At 39.1% G+C, this 14,086-nt stretch overlaps 1 protein-coding gene and 1 long non-coding RNA gene across 8 annotated transcripts in view; one reads left to right on the forward strand and one right to left on the reverse strand.

The window, feature by feature from the left end:
- The window catches only part of LOC133387758 (E3 ubiquitin-protein ligase RNF170-like), a 45,059-nt gene that overhangs the window by 16,246 nt on the left and 14,727 nt on the right, over window positions 1–14,086 (reverse strand). The gene's annotated exons all lie outside the window — the stretch shown is intronic.
- Window positions 1–14,086, forward strand: part of LOC133387759 (uncharacterized) — a 40,961-nt gene that overhangs the window by 14,001 nt on the left and 12,874 nt on the right. For 3 of the 6 annotated variants that reach the window (XR_009763547.1, XR_009763551.1, XR_009763549.1), the window contains exons 3-6: window positions 133–310; window positions 3,584–3,643; window positions 5,478–5,864; window positions 11,829–11,986. This is a non-coding gene — a long non-coding RNA (uncharacterized LOC133387759). Of the gene's footprint in view, window positions 1–132; window positions 311–3,580; window positions 3,644–5,477; window positions 5,865–11,828; window positions 11,987–14,086 lie in introns of all 6 variants that reach the window. The other 3 variants (XR_009763552.1, XR_009763548.1, XR_009763550.1) reach the window with 3 other exon arrangements.

Genomic DNA, 14,086 nt, shown 5'->3' on the forward strand with positions numbered 1-14,086 from the left:
AAAATGGTAATGAATTATGGAGTGCAAAATATAAGGTTATGGATAAACAGGTATTTGGAGCAATGTATGATGGGTGGGGTTGTGACAGATGTTATGTATAAGGTGTATAAAAATCAATTAATTTTTTTTAAGTCACATCAAGCTGTCAGTGATATTTGGACAGCTTGTTTTTGGAAAATTGGAGTGCAGCTGAAAAAAGAAGGGAAGCAGAGCCACTTCACCCTTTCCTCTGAGAAGTCTTCCCCATCAGGCTTTCCCTCTCCCTTAAAGATTACCCAGCAACAGCTATTCCATCAGGCTGCAGGAAATGGTGAGAAGCTGCTCCATTAATTCGGCTGAGAAGCCATCTGTCCCTCCACCTACAGGAAATCTGCTGGGGTGATTTTTATTCATCTAGTACAGGAGTGGGGAACCTTTGGCCCTCCAGATGTTGCTGAACTACAACACGCATCAGCCCTAGCAAGCATGGCCAATGGCCACGGATGATGAGAGCTATAGTTCAGCAACATCTGATGGGCCAAAGGTTCCTTACAGCTGATCTAATACACTGAAATCCTGCTTTTCTGCTGTCTTGGAACTCAAGGTGGTATATATGGTGTTGCCAGCTGTGACTTTGATAGCAAAGGGTATAATAATCCCAAATAATGTAGGTATGCATCTAACTAGCTACCACATAAATTCCATAGTGTTTTCCGAATAAGTTGCCCAATTCGATAAGTGAGACAAACACTCTGGCTTGAGATGAGGCCCTAGACAACTCCCACATTCACAGAATGGATATCATTGCAAAGGCAACGTTCTCAAACATAACATACAAGTTATAGAAATAGTGTACAATATTTTTATTACCAATTCCTTTTATCATTAAGGTCAGAGAGAGATTACCACTCTTCAGTAGAAGAAGGTGTGTGTTGGCAAGAGCTGGAGGCAATGAGAGCAGCCAAACCTGCAATGATTCTGATCTGGGTAGATCGAGATCCTTTGGGTTTCCTACAGTTCATGACAGGAACCCAGAACTGCTGGGGTAGCAAAGTTATAAGTACCATTCATTTCTTAGTGGCAAAGGCTTCAATGCTAATGACATGACAGGTGGATGATCCTCGGCAGAACTCTCCAGGGGTACAGCACAGAAACTATACTGTAGTACTTAATTGCTACTTTTAAGCATAGATCATATTTCAGTTTGCCAGGAGAAGCATGAAACAGGTTACGAAATTAAATGGGGAAAATATTGTTTCCCTGACTCCTTGGTCTTGGCTGGGTCTTACAATTGCAATTATGTTTCCATTCTAATCCCTAAAATAAAATGTTGTTAAACATGAGTTCTTTAGAGACTTTATTTTAAAGTTAGTTTTGAAGATTGAAAAGAATCTATTTAGTAACAGTACTTCTCATTACAAACCACATTCTTCTGAACACTTAAAAAAAGCCAGATTGTTCAGAATATGTAGAACTGTTTAAAAAAATCTTGTTGGTTTTGCTTTAAACAGCCTTCTGTGTGATAAACACATACAATGTATACCTGAGCTTGTCTTCCTACTCATATTATTGAGCCTTTACCATTCTGTCTTTGCTGTTCCCTTAGCAAGCCATATCAATGTGCTACTAGTATATGCTGTAATGCAGAATTTAACTAGAGCACACTTATTAAAATTGATCCATTTAAATCTTAGGGAATTGAGAAAAATTATCTGGGTCAGGGAATTTTGTCAAACAAAAGCAAGAGCCTGGTATAAAGTAACATAATAATGTAATCATTGCATTAAAACTAAGGTCATACACAAAGGGTGGCAACCAACAATCATTTTGTGCTAGTGGACAGCACTTCCATTCATGTAAGGCAGGGCTCGTGGTTTTTGTTAATTTCCCCATACCTATTGTAGCCCTTTGTATCATATCCCATACTTCCAGAGGGTCCCCCAACTCCAAGGAGTACTTTTTCAGGCACACGAGGAGCTGCAGCCAGTAGGGAGATTGGCAATAATTAGGCAGAGCTTGGAAAAGTTACTTTTTTTAAACTACAACTCCCATCAGCCCCATCCAGCATGGCCACTGGATTGGGCTGATGGGAGCTGTAGTTCAAAAAAGTAACTTTTCCAAGCTCTGTAATTAGGTGTCCCACCATGTATGAGCAGAAGCACTTTCACTTACACAAAGTCACCACTGGATACAACCCAATATAATCTATATGAAATGTAATTTGCATAAAATTCAGTTGATTTTATTGTTTATTGTTGTGCATCGGTTCAAGTGCTGCTTTACTGGAGAATGTGATTAATGAGTGTATTAATTAAAATTAAGTTAACATGAAAAATGAAAGCATTAAAATTCTACCCTTTCTTTGGAAAGTCAGTCTCAAAAGAGGAGGCATTATTGTTTTCACAGTCAAATGTACCATCATATTTTTCATTTGACTTATTTATGATCATACAAAACCCAGATTCTTTATCTCAATTCACCCATCTTAGTATCTTACCTGGCCCCAGAAGATTTGTACAATGAATCATGTATCATCCCCACGTCGCCTGAAACATAAGAACAGCTTCTTTAAAAGCTTATGATGGCCTCTCTGCACTTGGCTGACAGCAGAGTGTTGTGAAGTGGAGTAACAGCCCACACTTCATTAAAGCAGGCCATTTATTTTAGTTAATAATTAACTTGCTTGACTAATGTCAAGGTTTTGTCAGGGTGGTTTCTAAATACTTGTGGAAGAAAGCATTTGCTAAAAGAGGACTCTTACAAAAGAAGAGCCTTTTCCTTAATACTGTGAGTGGTTCTAGAAAAATTACAGTTCTCAAGAAGTAACTATTTTCAACTATGAAGATTCTTAAGGACATATTTTGCATATTTGATAATGAAGCATTCTATCACTAGTATAGATAAGAAATTAGCAACAGTAAAGCAGTAAAATGGGCCTGAAAATTGCATAGCTATAAAACAAATGAGGGGGTAGCTCATCCTTCTAGCTAAGAAAGCTGACATTCACATTTTTAAATGTAGAAAAGCTTGCTAGGAGTGATGGGGAAAAGATTATTCATACAAAGGATTTATCAGGCATTATCAGGCATTATTAATATGAAAGATTTAGTGGAGATAGGAAAATTTAGATTACAAAGAATTGGATATGATCAGAATGAATTACTTTGATCACTACTCGCTATTGGTTGGACAACAAATCCATGTGTTAGCATAGCACAGAATTTAAACCCTAATCAATTCAATGAGCAGTACTATCACTGAACTCACTTCTTAGAAGATACAGCCTAAAGTCAGCCCATTGGCTTGTCTGATCCCAGCAGGATTGCCCCAGATTTTGTGAGTTTAGATTTATGTGTGCAGCAGATGAGAGAAATGATAGCTGCAAACAGACATGAAAAAATCTGCAAAAAGATAGAAGGTGAGGGTTTTCCATAAACTGTCTGTTCCTATGTTCCTTAGACTGTACGTTCCATAGATTGTACAACTTTAGCATTGAAAATTAAAGGTCAAAACATTCTGTGCAGCACTAGTCACAAATATTCCCATTTTATGAGGGGGCAAGTGAGAATTTATTAGATATATATCCTGCCCTTCCTCCCAGCAGGAGCCCAGAATGGAAGATGGTGACCTTCTCAAGATCAACCATGAGTCTATGAGAAATATGGTAAGTCTCAGGTAAAAGCTTGCTAGTCTCTAGTCCTACCACACTGCTTCTTGAATAACATAATTAACTTCTAAGTATTCTCCCTTAAATAAATACAACTGCTGCAACATAAACCTAAAGGACTAAAGCCCTACATGATGATACTGAAGATGGGACATCAATCTCTTGTTCTTCCTGCACATTGCTCATAATATCAGGATACTCTTGCAGTGGCACAAAAGAAATATTAAATGTTCATGCCTCCCCTGCTTTTTGCAAATGTATGGTAAATTTCTCCTCCACGTTGAGTGGGCCTATGATTACAGGTACTCCCCATAGTAGGTTATCACAAACTGTTTCCTGTATGTATGTATGTATGTATTTATTTATTTATCTACTTTCTATATTTTTATAAGACTGCCAAATAATAGTCTTCCAAGTAGCTCACAACATAACATACGATTAAAAATAAAATATCATAAAAAAGTAATTGCAGCATGACAATATTCAGCACAGAGAAAGATAAAGCACATAAATCCAAAATGCACAGCACATAAAAACAGTTGTTCGGAACACTAAAACTACCCATTTTTTAAAAGCCCAAATAATAATAAAGAAGGCTTCACCTGATATAATGTTAATGGTGCCATAATTTTCCTGGCCCTATCTAGAAAGGACATTCTACATTTGGGGTGCCACTTAGCAAAAAGGCCACTTGCTTGGCAGGGACATTCAGCAAAGGCCCTCTGAAGAAAAACTCAAGGTTAGGGCAGGTGTCTGTAGGAGAATACAATCGTTCATTCACTCAGTCTTCCAAATCTGTACTAATTATTTTCTGTACTGATTATAGTTTGGCTTTTTACGGAAATATCAGAGGTATTTTTTCTATAGTGCTATTCAAAGAGCATTCATGAATCATCACAATAGCTCCACACAATAGATAAACAAAATCCCCCTTGTTCCCCTTTTACTATTGGAATGGTGATGTTGGGATAAAACGTTCAGTTAGAACGCCTATTCTTTCTTCTGATGTATGTTCAGCCCTGGGCTCCTAGTGGGAGGAAGGCCGGGATATAAATCTAATAAATAAATAATGGTGCTTTACATTCTAACATAAAAAAATTAATCTCTCACATAGTCACTGCTGCAAAAAATGTCTGATATCGAAAATACTGACTACAGTAGGGCCCCACTCATACAGTGGGTTATGTTCCAGACCCCCGCTGTAAAGCAAAAACCGCTGTAAAGCAGAACTCATTGAATAGAATGGCGCGCGATGCTCGAAAACCGCCGTAAAAGCAGAACAAACGCCGTATGGGTGGGGCTTTAGTCTAATTGCATCTAATTGAGACCGCTGTATTAGCGAAGCGCTGTAAAGCGAAGTGCCGTAAAGTGGGGCCCTACTGTACTAAGAATTAGAAATAGTTTGACAAAATGTGGGGTAAATTAATGTGTAAAAGAACAGAGATACACTAGGTACATTTATTGTGAATTGGCTACCCTTTATTCTGTAACTGACTTTTGTAGTCAGTTGCACACAGTTATGCTCCAGTATGCTTCGAAATGATGAGATCTAATATTCTCTGTTTAATGTGGTATAAGAAAATGTTGGGGTGCTAAGGATAAGCAAGAGTGACTTGAGCAAGGATATTTAGTGACTATGTGACAGATATTATTCTAAGTCATTCTAGGAAGATCAATGTGAAGGAATTGGACTTTGCTGTCCTGGACTGTTAATATGGACTATGCTCTTTATGGACTGCTGCATATTATATGGGTATGCATATCTTTCTGGGCTTTATTTAGATACTGTTTGTATGGTCTGTTGCATATCTTTCTTGTCTGTTTGTTTAAGGGTTATAGGGTTAACCTGCTCGAATGACCTGATCTGGCTGATCACCTATCCTGAGGCTCAAATATCAAGGCAGTGAAAACTTCATTGTGAATGTGAGGAATGGCACAGCCCTCGTCTGAGGGTGGGAAAATTAAAAGCTCCTGACTTCATCTGGCCTGTAACCTGGCACTGATATTTCCTGCTGGCTGAATCATGCTGGGAGGAGCATATGATTGACAAGGGGAATCTACAGCTACAGCTGCTCTGTCTGGAGTTTTTAGTTCAAGATGGGGCTCCTGAGATAACAAAGCCTTGAGACCAAGGTGGCTCTCAGTGTGATAAGAAGATGCTTGGAAGGCAGGCAATCAAAGGGCTGCTATTCAAGTGCAAGAAATTCCTGAGAGTCTGGTGAGTGAGAGGCAGTCATAGACTAGGGATAGAGGATGTCCACATTTAGTTTGTTAATTTGCTCCAAAGCGGCACAAAGGAGCTTGTGAAAGTATTAACTTCTTATGTGGTGGTGGTGAGTGCACCAATGGGAAACGAAACAGTGCAAAAGAGGGGTACACTTTGCTGTGTCCAATTCTCCCTTCCTCAGATGACCTGGGCCCCAGGCTGCATGGGTGGTGGCTGTCACAGTTATGTCATCATTCTATTTCATACAGTTGGGCATGGTCCTGATGTTATAATGAAGTGACTATTATGGTAAAATTAAAGAATTTCCATAATAAAGTTTTAAAGGAACTCCGGTTTTGTATTGAGAAGATGCTTCCCATATGCATCTGATTTTATGGCAAATATTCCCACTTCTAACCTAGCTGGAAGCAGAGACAATGGAGGATTCCGGGCTAATATTCATATTAATAATTCCCCTCAACCAAATGAAGCACAATTAAATCTGATACACAGGGAGTCATTCCTTTGTCTATTCATGATGGGCCCACCATCATGGCATCTGATAGACGCCAGAACACCTCTGGTGCCACACTAAAATATCTCCAGCCATAAAACCATAAATTTGAGCTTATCTCAAAGACATAAAATCTCAGAATGACTAACATCAATCGAGCAATTAATTCATACTGATAATAGGCCATTAATTACTTATATCGTAAATTGTGAAGTGGTTCCACTTAGTTGGACAATTGTTAGTATAAACATTGAAAAACTTTCCTGAACTGATAAATTTCTTTGTATGTTCAGATGCATACCACATATCTTCCCATGTCTATGAGATTTAAGATGTTATTCTGTAGCTGAAATTTATTGTATTTCTTGCATGTATTCAGATATATTGAGGAATATACCATCTTGTTATATTTTAGAATAGTTATTTTTTCCCTGACAATTGCGATAAGTAGCAATTAAGCTAGGAATGTTTCATGAATTTATAATCTTCGAAGGAACATTTAGTATAAATATTCCTACATTTTAGTATCAAATCAGTCTTCTCCTATGAGAGGCTCACTAATGCTTGCATCCTCAGATAGCCTTGTAAGACCCAGGTAACTAAGCAAGGTACCTCAGCTCTGCATCAAATAGGTTGCATCAATGTGTTATATCTCTGCTATATATCAAGATTTTAAGATATGTAATGCCTTAACTTGCTTTTGGAGAAACTTGCTTCTGGAGAAACCGATTTGTTCCCCTTCAGAAAGGGTGTGAGACGGGGTGTATTTTATCACCCTATTTATTTAATTTATACGCAGAACATTTCCTATGGAAAGCAGGATTGGACCAAGATGAAGGAGGTGTGAAGATGGGGAGAGAAATATCAATAATTTAAGATATGCAGACAATACCATACTACTAGCAGAAACCAGTAATGATTTGAAATGAATGCTGATGAGAGTTAAAGAGGAAAGCAGAAAAGCCGGACTACAGCTGAATGTCAAGAAGACTAAAGTAATGACAACAGAAGATTTATGAACAAATTAAATCAGAACTATCACTAGAAACTAAAATGATGAAACTGAGGTTATCATCCTTTGGACACATAATGAGAAGACATGATTCACTAGAAAAGACAATAATGCTGGGAAAAACAGAAGGCAGTAGAAAAAGAGGAAGGCCAAACAAGAGATGGATTGATTCTATAAAGAAGCCACAGACCTGAACTTACAAGATCTGGACAGGGTGGTTTATAACAAATGCTATTGGAGGTTGCCGATTCATAGGGGCGCCATAAGTCGTAATCGACTTGACGACACATAACAACAACACAACTTGCTTTTATTTTGATTCTATGCTGGTTAACTTTTATTCTTTCGTATGGAATGTTTAAATAGTTTTATAAGTACAGGAAACTTGTTTAACTGATCTTATCTGTCTGAACACTTGCTCCTGAATCCTAAATTTCCTGTGTGCTAATACAAGGAGGGGGCACTGACTCTCTCCCCTTTGACATGGCATCTACTTCAGGGAAAGCTAAGGTGCAGCTTAACTGCCAGGCTCACAGCCTGCTACATAGACAGCACGCTTTGACTTCTACCCTGAACAGAGCAAATTTGTCACAATCTAGTTCCATTTCAGGAAGTGTAAGTGGAGACTGCTAACTATTTGTATGCATGGGTAGGTCTAATAGTGTTTTGCAAGAGCACAAAAGCCTTAGCTTTTATAGTAGCTGTTAACCTATTTCCTATGCACAAGCAAACCATGGGATACCAGCTGTCAGTGGAAAAGCAAGAATGAAACATACCAAACCATCTGCTGTTGAGAGACCCTGTTCATAGTATGAGCAAAAGTTAGATATATGCCTAAATTATACTATAAGCAACAGAACAAAAAACAAAACTGCATCTTATAAATGGGGGGAAGGCTCTTTTTCAGCCTGAAGGCCACATTCCCTTATGTGTGACATTCCATGAGCTGCATGCCAGAGGGGCTAGGGTCAAAGCCAGAAGTGAAAGGGGCCAAACTACATCCATGTGTACACACATCCATCCACATCCCATTCACACAAATCCATTCATCCATACATTTGCCAAAAGACACTCAGTTTATCCTCATGCATCCACATATCCTCCCCCCATTCGCACAATAATTCATATGAAAGCAAATCAGATCTTAGTTGGACAACTTAAGTAGGTCTCAGCCTTTTTCACACCAGAATTTATGCGTGCTTTTCCTGTGCAACAGTGCTGCAAGTATTGAAACTAGCTTCTGGGTAGACATACTGTTACTGTCTTCGAAAAGTAGAGGTGGCGTGGCACAGAAATATCATATGCTCTTGTAATTCCACCACTGAGCTGATGTGATTGTTTTATGTGCCCTATTCTGAAACCTGCCACCCTGGGCTCCTGCTAGGAGAAAGGTCAGGATATAAATCAAATAATAAATAAACAAACCAATCATTGGCTTTCAGTAGGAGACCTATGTGCTAGGGATGCAATAAAGTTGTAGATTGGTGAAAAGCTGATATTCCACTTTACTCAAAACTATCTAAGTGGATGAGCCCCTGACATTTCCTTTTGAGGGCCATGTATCATCTTACTGGCAATGTCAATAAGTTGTCACATCATTGACTCTCAATAAAACAGTAGAATATTGATGTTGAGCTGGAGGGGGGGAAACAACACATTAGCAGATCTGGTGATCAGGTGGATATTTATCATACTACAAAATTTTAGTGCAAAGGAGGGCTTTGAAATACCAAGAGTTGCATGGAAATTCAGTGGCATCGGCTAAAGTAAACTACAGATAGCATTTAATCTGCCAAACCCCGTTTTGTTCTGACCTTGGTCTATTTCATTAAAAAAAGGTTTCAAAGTACCAAAATAGAAATGTGTGTAAGTAATAAGTAAACAAAAATCTTAAAATAGAAAAGCATAGACAGCTGTTGCAAGAGCAGGAGAACTAGAAAGAAAGAAAAAGCCTGTTGAAATTGAATGTACACAAAAATGACTATCCTCATGCTGTTACACAGTTCCAACAGAGATAGAGCAGCATATATTTGAGCAAGCTATTGCATTCTACACCCTCCTAACTTATGTAGATAATTTTATTTAAAAGTTAATCATTTGTGCTACTGCTAGATCTTGACAGGTCAAAATGTGCTACCTTGAATACAGACTAACACCATCGGTACCTGACTCAAAGAACCATGAACACAACTGGCTGTGAGGACAAGAGGATCTAACAATTCATTTCAAAGGCAATCCAATATATATTGTTGTGAATTTGGAGGATGGAATGGATGGTTCCTGTGGGTCCCCTTTCCAGCCTCTGATTTGGAATCCTGTGCCTTGGAATGAAGAACTCGCTCTGCTGGTCAGATGAGTCTCTTTTGTTAAACTAACAGAGTGGCCAGGTAGGCCAGCAACTGGTGAATGGGCCAGGAAGACCCTTTTGTCATTGAAACTCTTCAGAAGAGCCTCCCCCCCCCTTCCTGGCTGCTAGGAGAGGCTTGTGTTTTTGAGTTGTGAGGAAGAATTGCTGGGAACTGGAGGCAGGCAGAGAGGCTGGCTCTCTGCACCATGGCATTTGCGGTGCCTCCTGTAACACTGATGGGAAAACTGGATATTGGACTGCTGATGCCTTGAACCCCTCCATCCTAAGCTCAGGTTGGAATGTGTGTAAATAAATAAACCATATTTCATAAAGACATCACAGTCTCCGCTGACCTTCTTCCCAAAGGAAACCAAACCCTGGATGAGCGCAAGGACCCCGGAAATCTCACTGTTTGGGGGTGCGCAACAGTATTACGGGATGCATACATACAACTCCCCTCCACTGAAGGCAGGGTAGCCCTCACAGACACACAAGACCACTGGATCCTGGCAATGAATTTAGACTAGAAAATTGTTCCAATTCCTTTGGTGGGTAAACAGGGGCTTAATCAGCCCATTATTCAAATAAAGGAGGTCGAGGTGAGTGAAGGGAATGGGAATTGTATGCATTGAGATTTAGTTAACTACGAATTGGTTTATTGTTTTTGGTCTTTGTTGGTATATGCCTTCAAGTCTATTATGACTTAGGGCGACCCTATGAATCAGCGACTTCCAATAGCATTTGTTATAAACTACCCTGTTCAGATCTTATAAGTTCAAGTCTGTGGCTTCCTTTATGGAATCAATCCATCTCTTGTTTGGTCTTCCTCTTTTTCTACTCCCTTCTGTTTTCCCCAGCATTATTGTCTTTTCTAGTCAATCACGTCTTCTCATTATGTGTCCAAAAGATGATAACCTCAGTTTCATCATTTTAGCTTCTAGTGATAGTTCTGGTTTAATTTGTTATTTATAATTTATAAAAAAATATAATTGTAAATTATAAAATTTTATAAATTATTGAAGATCTACAATTATATTTATATTCACTAATAGGCAAAAAACCTTGCGGTTTAGGAATGTACCTATAGCCCACAACTATTTCTATCAAACTTTAAAAAGCAGGGAAGTTGGGCAGCTATAGTGGATGCACCAGGGGAGCAGGAGACCTGAACTCCTCTCTGAGATATTGTACTGCCCTACAAATTGGTCAAAATGCAAACACCATTTGGGTTGGTCTTTCACAGGCCAACCCACTTCCTGTGTAGTTTGGAAGAATTTGGTAACATGTGCCTCTGAGCATACGGTGAGTGGTGGCAACACCTGCCATCTCCAAAGATAGAGAATTATATTTTTGTATGTTTGTTGGTGTTCTTCTTACTTGGCTTCTTTTCTGTGTTACTACTGTTTCTACAGAGAATCTAAACTAGAAAATTTTATTTTCCTCATTATTCATCCCAGAAATGTGTGTCAATTTTATTTTTATTAATTTCAAAGCCTTTTTATTGGTCAGTGTCATATGATGGGGAAGATAGCCTTTTGTGTTTCAAATTGGAGGTTATGTTCTATTTCTATTTTGGGTGCATTAACAGTAGAATCTGAAACTGTAGTTTGACGTAAAATCAGACTGATTCCAATATGTTGCTCCTTCAGCAATGACTTTAGCTGTTGGGAAAAAGAGGATGCATGTTTTCAGCCTGCTATGTTTAAACCACTTCATTTAAGGCAAGGTGGGCACGGTCAATTAAAAATATAGAGCACACCTAACATTTTGCTAGAATATATTTCACCTCCCGCTATTTTATCTTGTACAAATTTACACACTCCTGAGGTTCACTGGAGACTATTCTGCAGAAGTCAGTGCCATTATTATGTTTGGAGTTTTTTTAGTGTAAATTTTGCAAAGTGTTGTTGTACACATCTTCACAGAAATAGAAACAAAAGAAAATGATTTCCTATAGGAAACGTCACTAAAATTGCAAAGGAAATCAGACATATTGAAAGTGACCATCTGAACTATATCAACTGTCTTCATAATGTTGGTTCCTCCCTGCTAAAACAAGATCAACACAGCACGTCTTGTTTCTGTTATTTGGGCTGATTGCAGGTGTTGCCACCATTCACCGTATGCTCAGAGGCACATGTTACCAAATTCTTCCAAGCTACACAGGAAGTGGATTGGACTGTGAAAGACATATGAAATGGAAATGGACTGCCTTCAAGTTGATCCCGACTTATGGCTACCCTATGAATAGGGTTTTCATGGTAAGCGGTATTCAGAGGAGGTTTACCATTGCGTCCCTCTGAGGCTAGTCCTCCCCAGCTGGCTAGGGCCTGCTCAACTTGCCACAGCTGCACAAGCCAGCCCCTTCCTTGTCTGCAACTGCCAGCTGGGCGGCAACTGGGCTCCTTGGGACTATGCAGCTTGCCCACGGCTGCAAAGGTGGCAGGGCACGTAATCCCTGAGCCACTCACTGTGGGGGTGATCTTTAGCTGGCCCTTGACACCCAGGAGACACGAGTGGGAATTTGAACTCACAGACTCTGGACTCCCAGCCAGGCTCTCCTCCCCACTATGCTATACCAGCTATACCTATCCCAGTTCCAGATTTCTCTAGTATTTTTTAAAAAACACAATGGCCTGGGTCGTATGTCACGCAAAGCAAATGATGGCTTAACAGGACCGTGCAAGTGTGCAGGCTCCCCAAAAGGAGCACACAACCTGCGCTTGCAAGATCTGAACAGGGTGGTTTATAACAAATGCTATTGGAGGTCACTGATTCATAGGGTCGTCATAAGTTGTAATCGACTTGACGACACATAACAACAACAATTGCTATAATTATACAGAAGAAAAATACAGCAATAACACAGAGGGAAATAATGTACTGCTTATTTGCAGTACTGTTTATAAGGCACAAATTAAGCACAAATAAGGGGTGACATCCACAGTCATGCACCCCCAACTCTCTGGATCAGATTTGGGGGGACACGGGGCTCCACTGGGACGAGGAAATCAGCTCCACAAACAGTTTCTGTTCTGCAGGTGGGCATCACTGCGTATCACCCAGGTTTTAAATATATGTTCCAAAAAGAACATTAGATTGTTTCAAAATGTCTTGTACAGCACAATGAATAAAAAAGAAGTTATAAAGCAATGTTTAAAATCAAAAGAATGTTGTGTTCGAATCTCCACTGATCCATGAAGCTCACTGGTGATTTTGAACCAGTCGCTGCCTCTCAGCCTAACCCTACCTCACAGGCTTGTGGTGGGGATTAAATGAAGAGGGGGAGAACCATGTTTGTACACCAGTTTAAGCTCCTTGGAGAAAAGGTGGGTTATAAATGCAGTGCAATCAATCAATCAATTAAAGAGCAAAATAAATACAACAGGTCATTTATTATTTCTGTTCCTGTAGGGAGGTAATAGGAGAGTCATATGAAGATTATTTTGAAGGGGCTTAAAGGAGGACATTTTGCTCTACAGTTGTCATTTAGGTGGGCTTTTCAAAAAAACTTATAAAAATATAATCAGAACTGAGAATTCTAGGTGTTAACCCAATTTTTTTAAAAAAAAATCCACATTGAGCGTTCTAATTATTAACGGGGAGAGGAGTGAAATCTTGTCCTGTATCTTGTCCTGCAGAGCAGCACTTATGGTCTGTGGCCTACTGGGAGACACTTTCTAGGGCCATTTTGGAAAGTGTCCTATAGATGGGCTGTGTGTGTTGAGAGTCTGTCACATGGTTTGCAAACATCATACTTACAACTGTTACACGTGCAATATTTTGGGCTTTCCTGTTGCTAAACTCTTGCATTACCAAACATATGAATATAAAGAACGTATACTTGATTCAACAACTATCAGTAATGAAAACTCTTTTGAAGTAAGACAAATAACCAATAAGATCTAGATTTAGGATTAGCAAGGTAGGCTGGTTTAATAAAATTAGTAAAGAAATCACTTGTCTGTTCCAGATTAATTATTCTTAATTTCCATTATGCCTGGTTTTGTTTGCACAACCATTGATGCAGATTAAAAGGACTGCTTAAACATGGTTGAATGAGTAGAAAACAGCCATCTTTTACAGAAGCACAGCTGACAGTTCTTAATGGGTAACTTACCTACATAGAAAAATCCTAAAAGCACACATAGAACAGCATGCAAATTCTTTACTTCCTATATTCATTGTACAGGCAAGCCTCTCATTGGAGCTACCTAAAATGTTGCTGGCAGCAGGTCAGCAGGCTAACATATAGTATCAAGGGCCCAGGTTATGACTAGCGAAATAATACTTTTCTGTTTGAAATTAAATTTAAAATCTGTAAAAATGAGAGAGGAAAAAACTCTCAGACATCTGATAGT

The sequence above is a fragment of the Rhineura floridana genome, chromosome 6 (assembly GCF_030035675.1).
Source record: "Rhineura floridana isolate rRhiFlo1 chromosome 6, rRhiFlo1.hap2, whole genome shotgun sequence".
Taxonomy (NCBI): domain Eukaryota; kingdom Metazoa; phylum Chordata; class Lepidosauria; order Squamata; family Rhineuridae; genus Rhineura; species Rhineura floridana.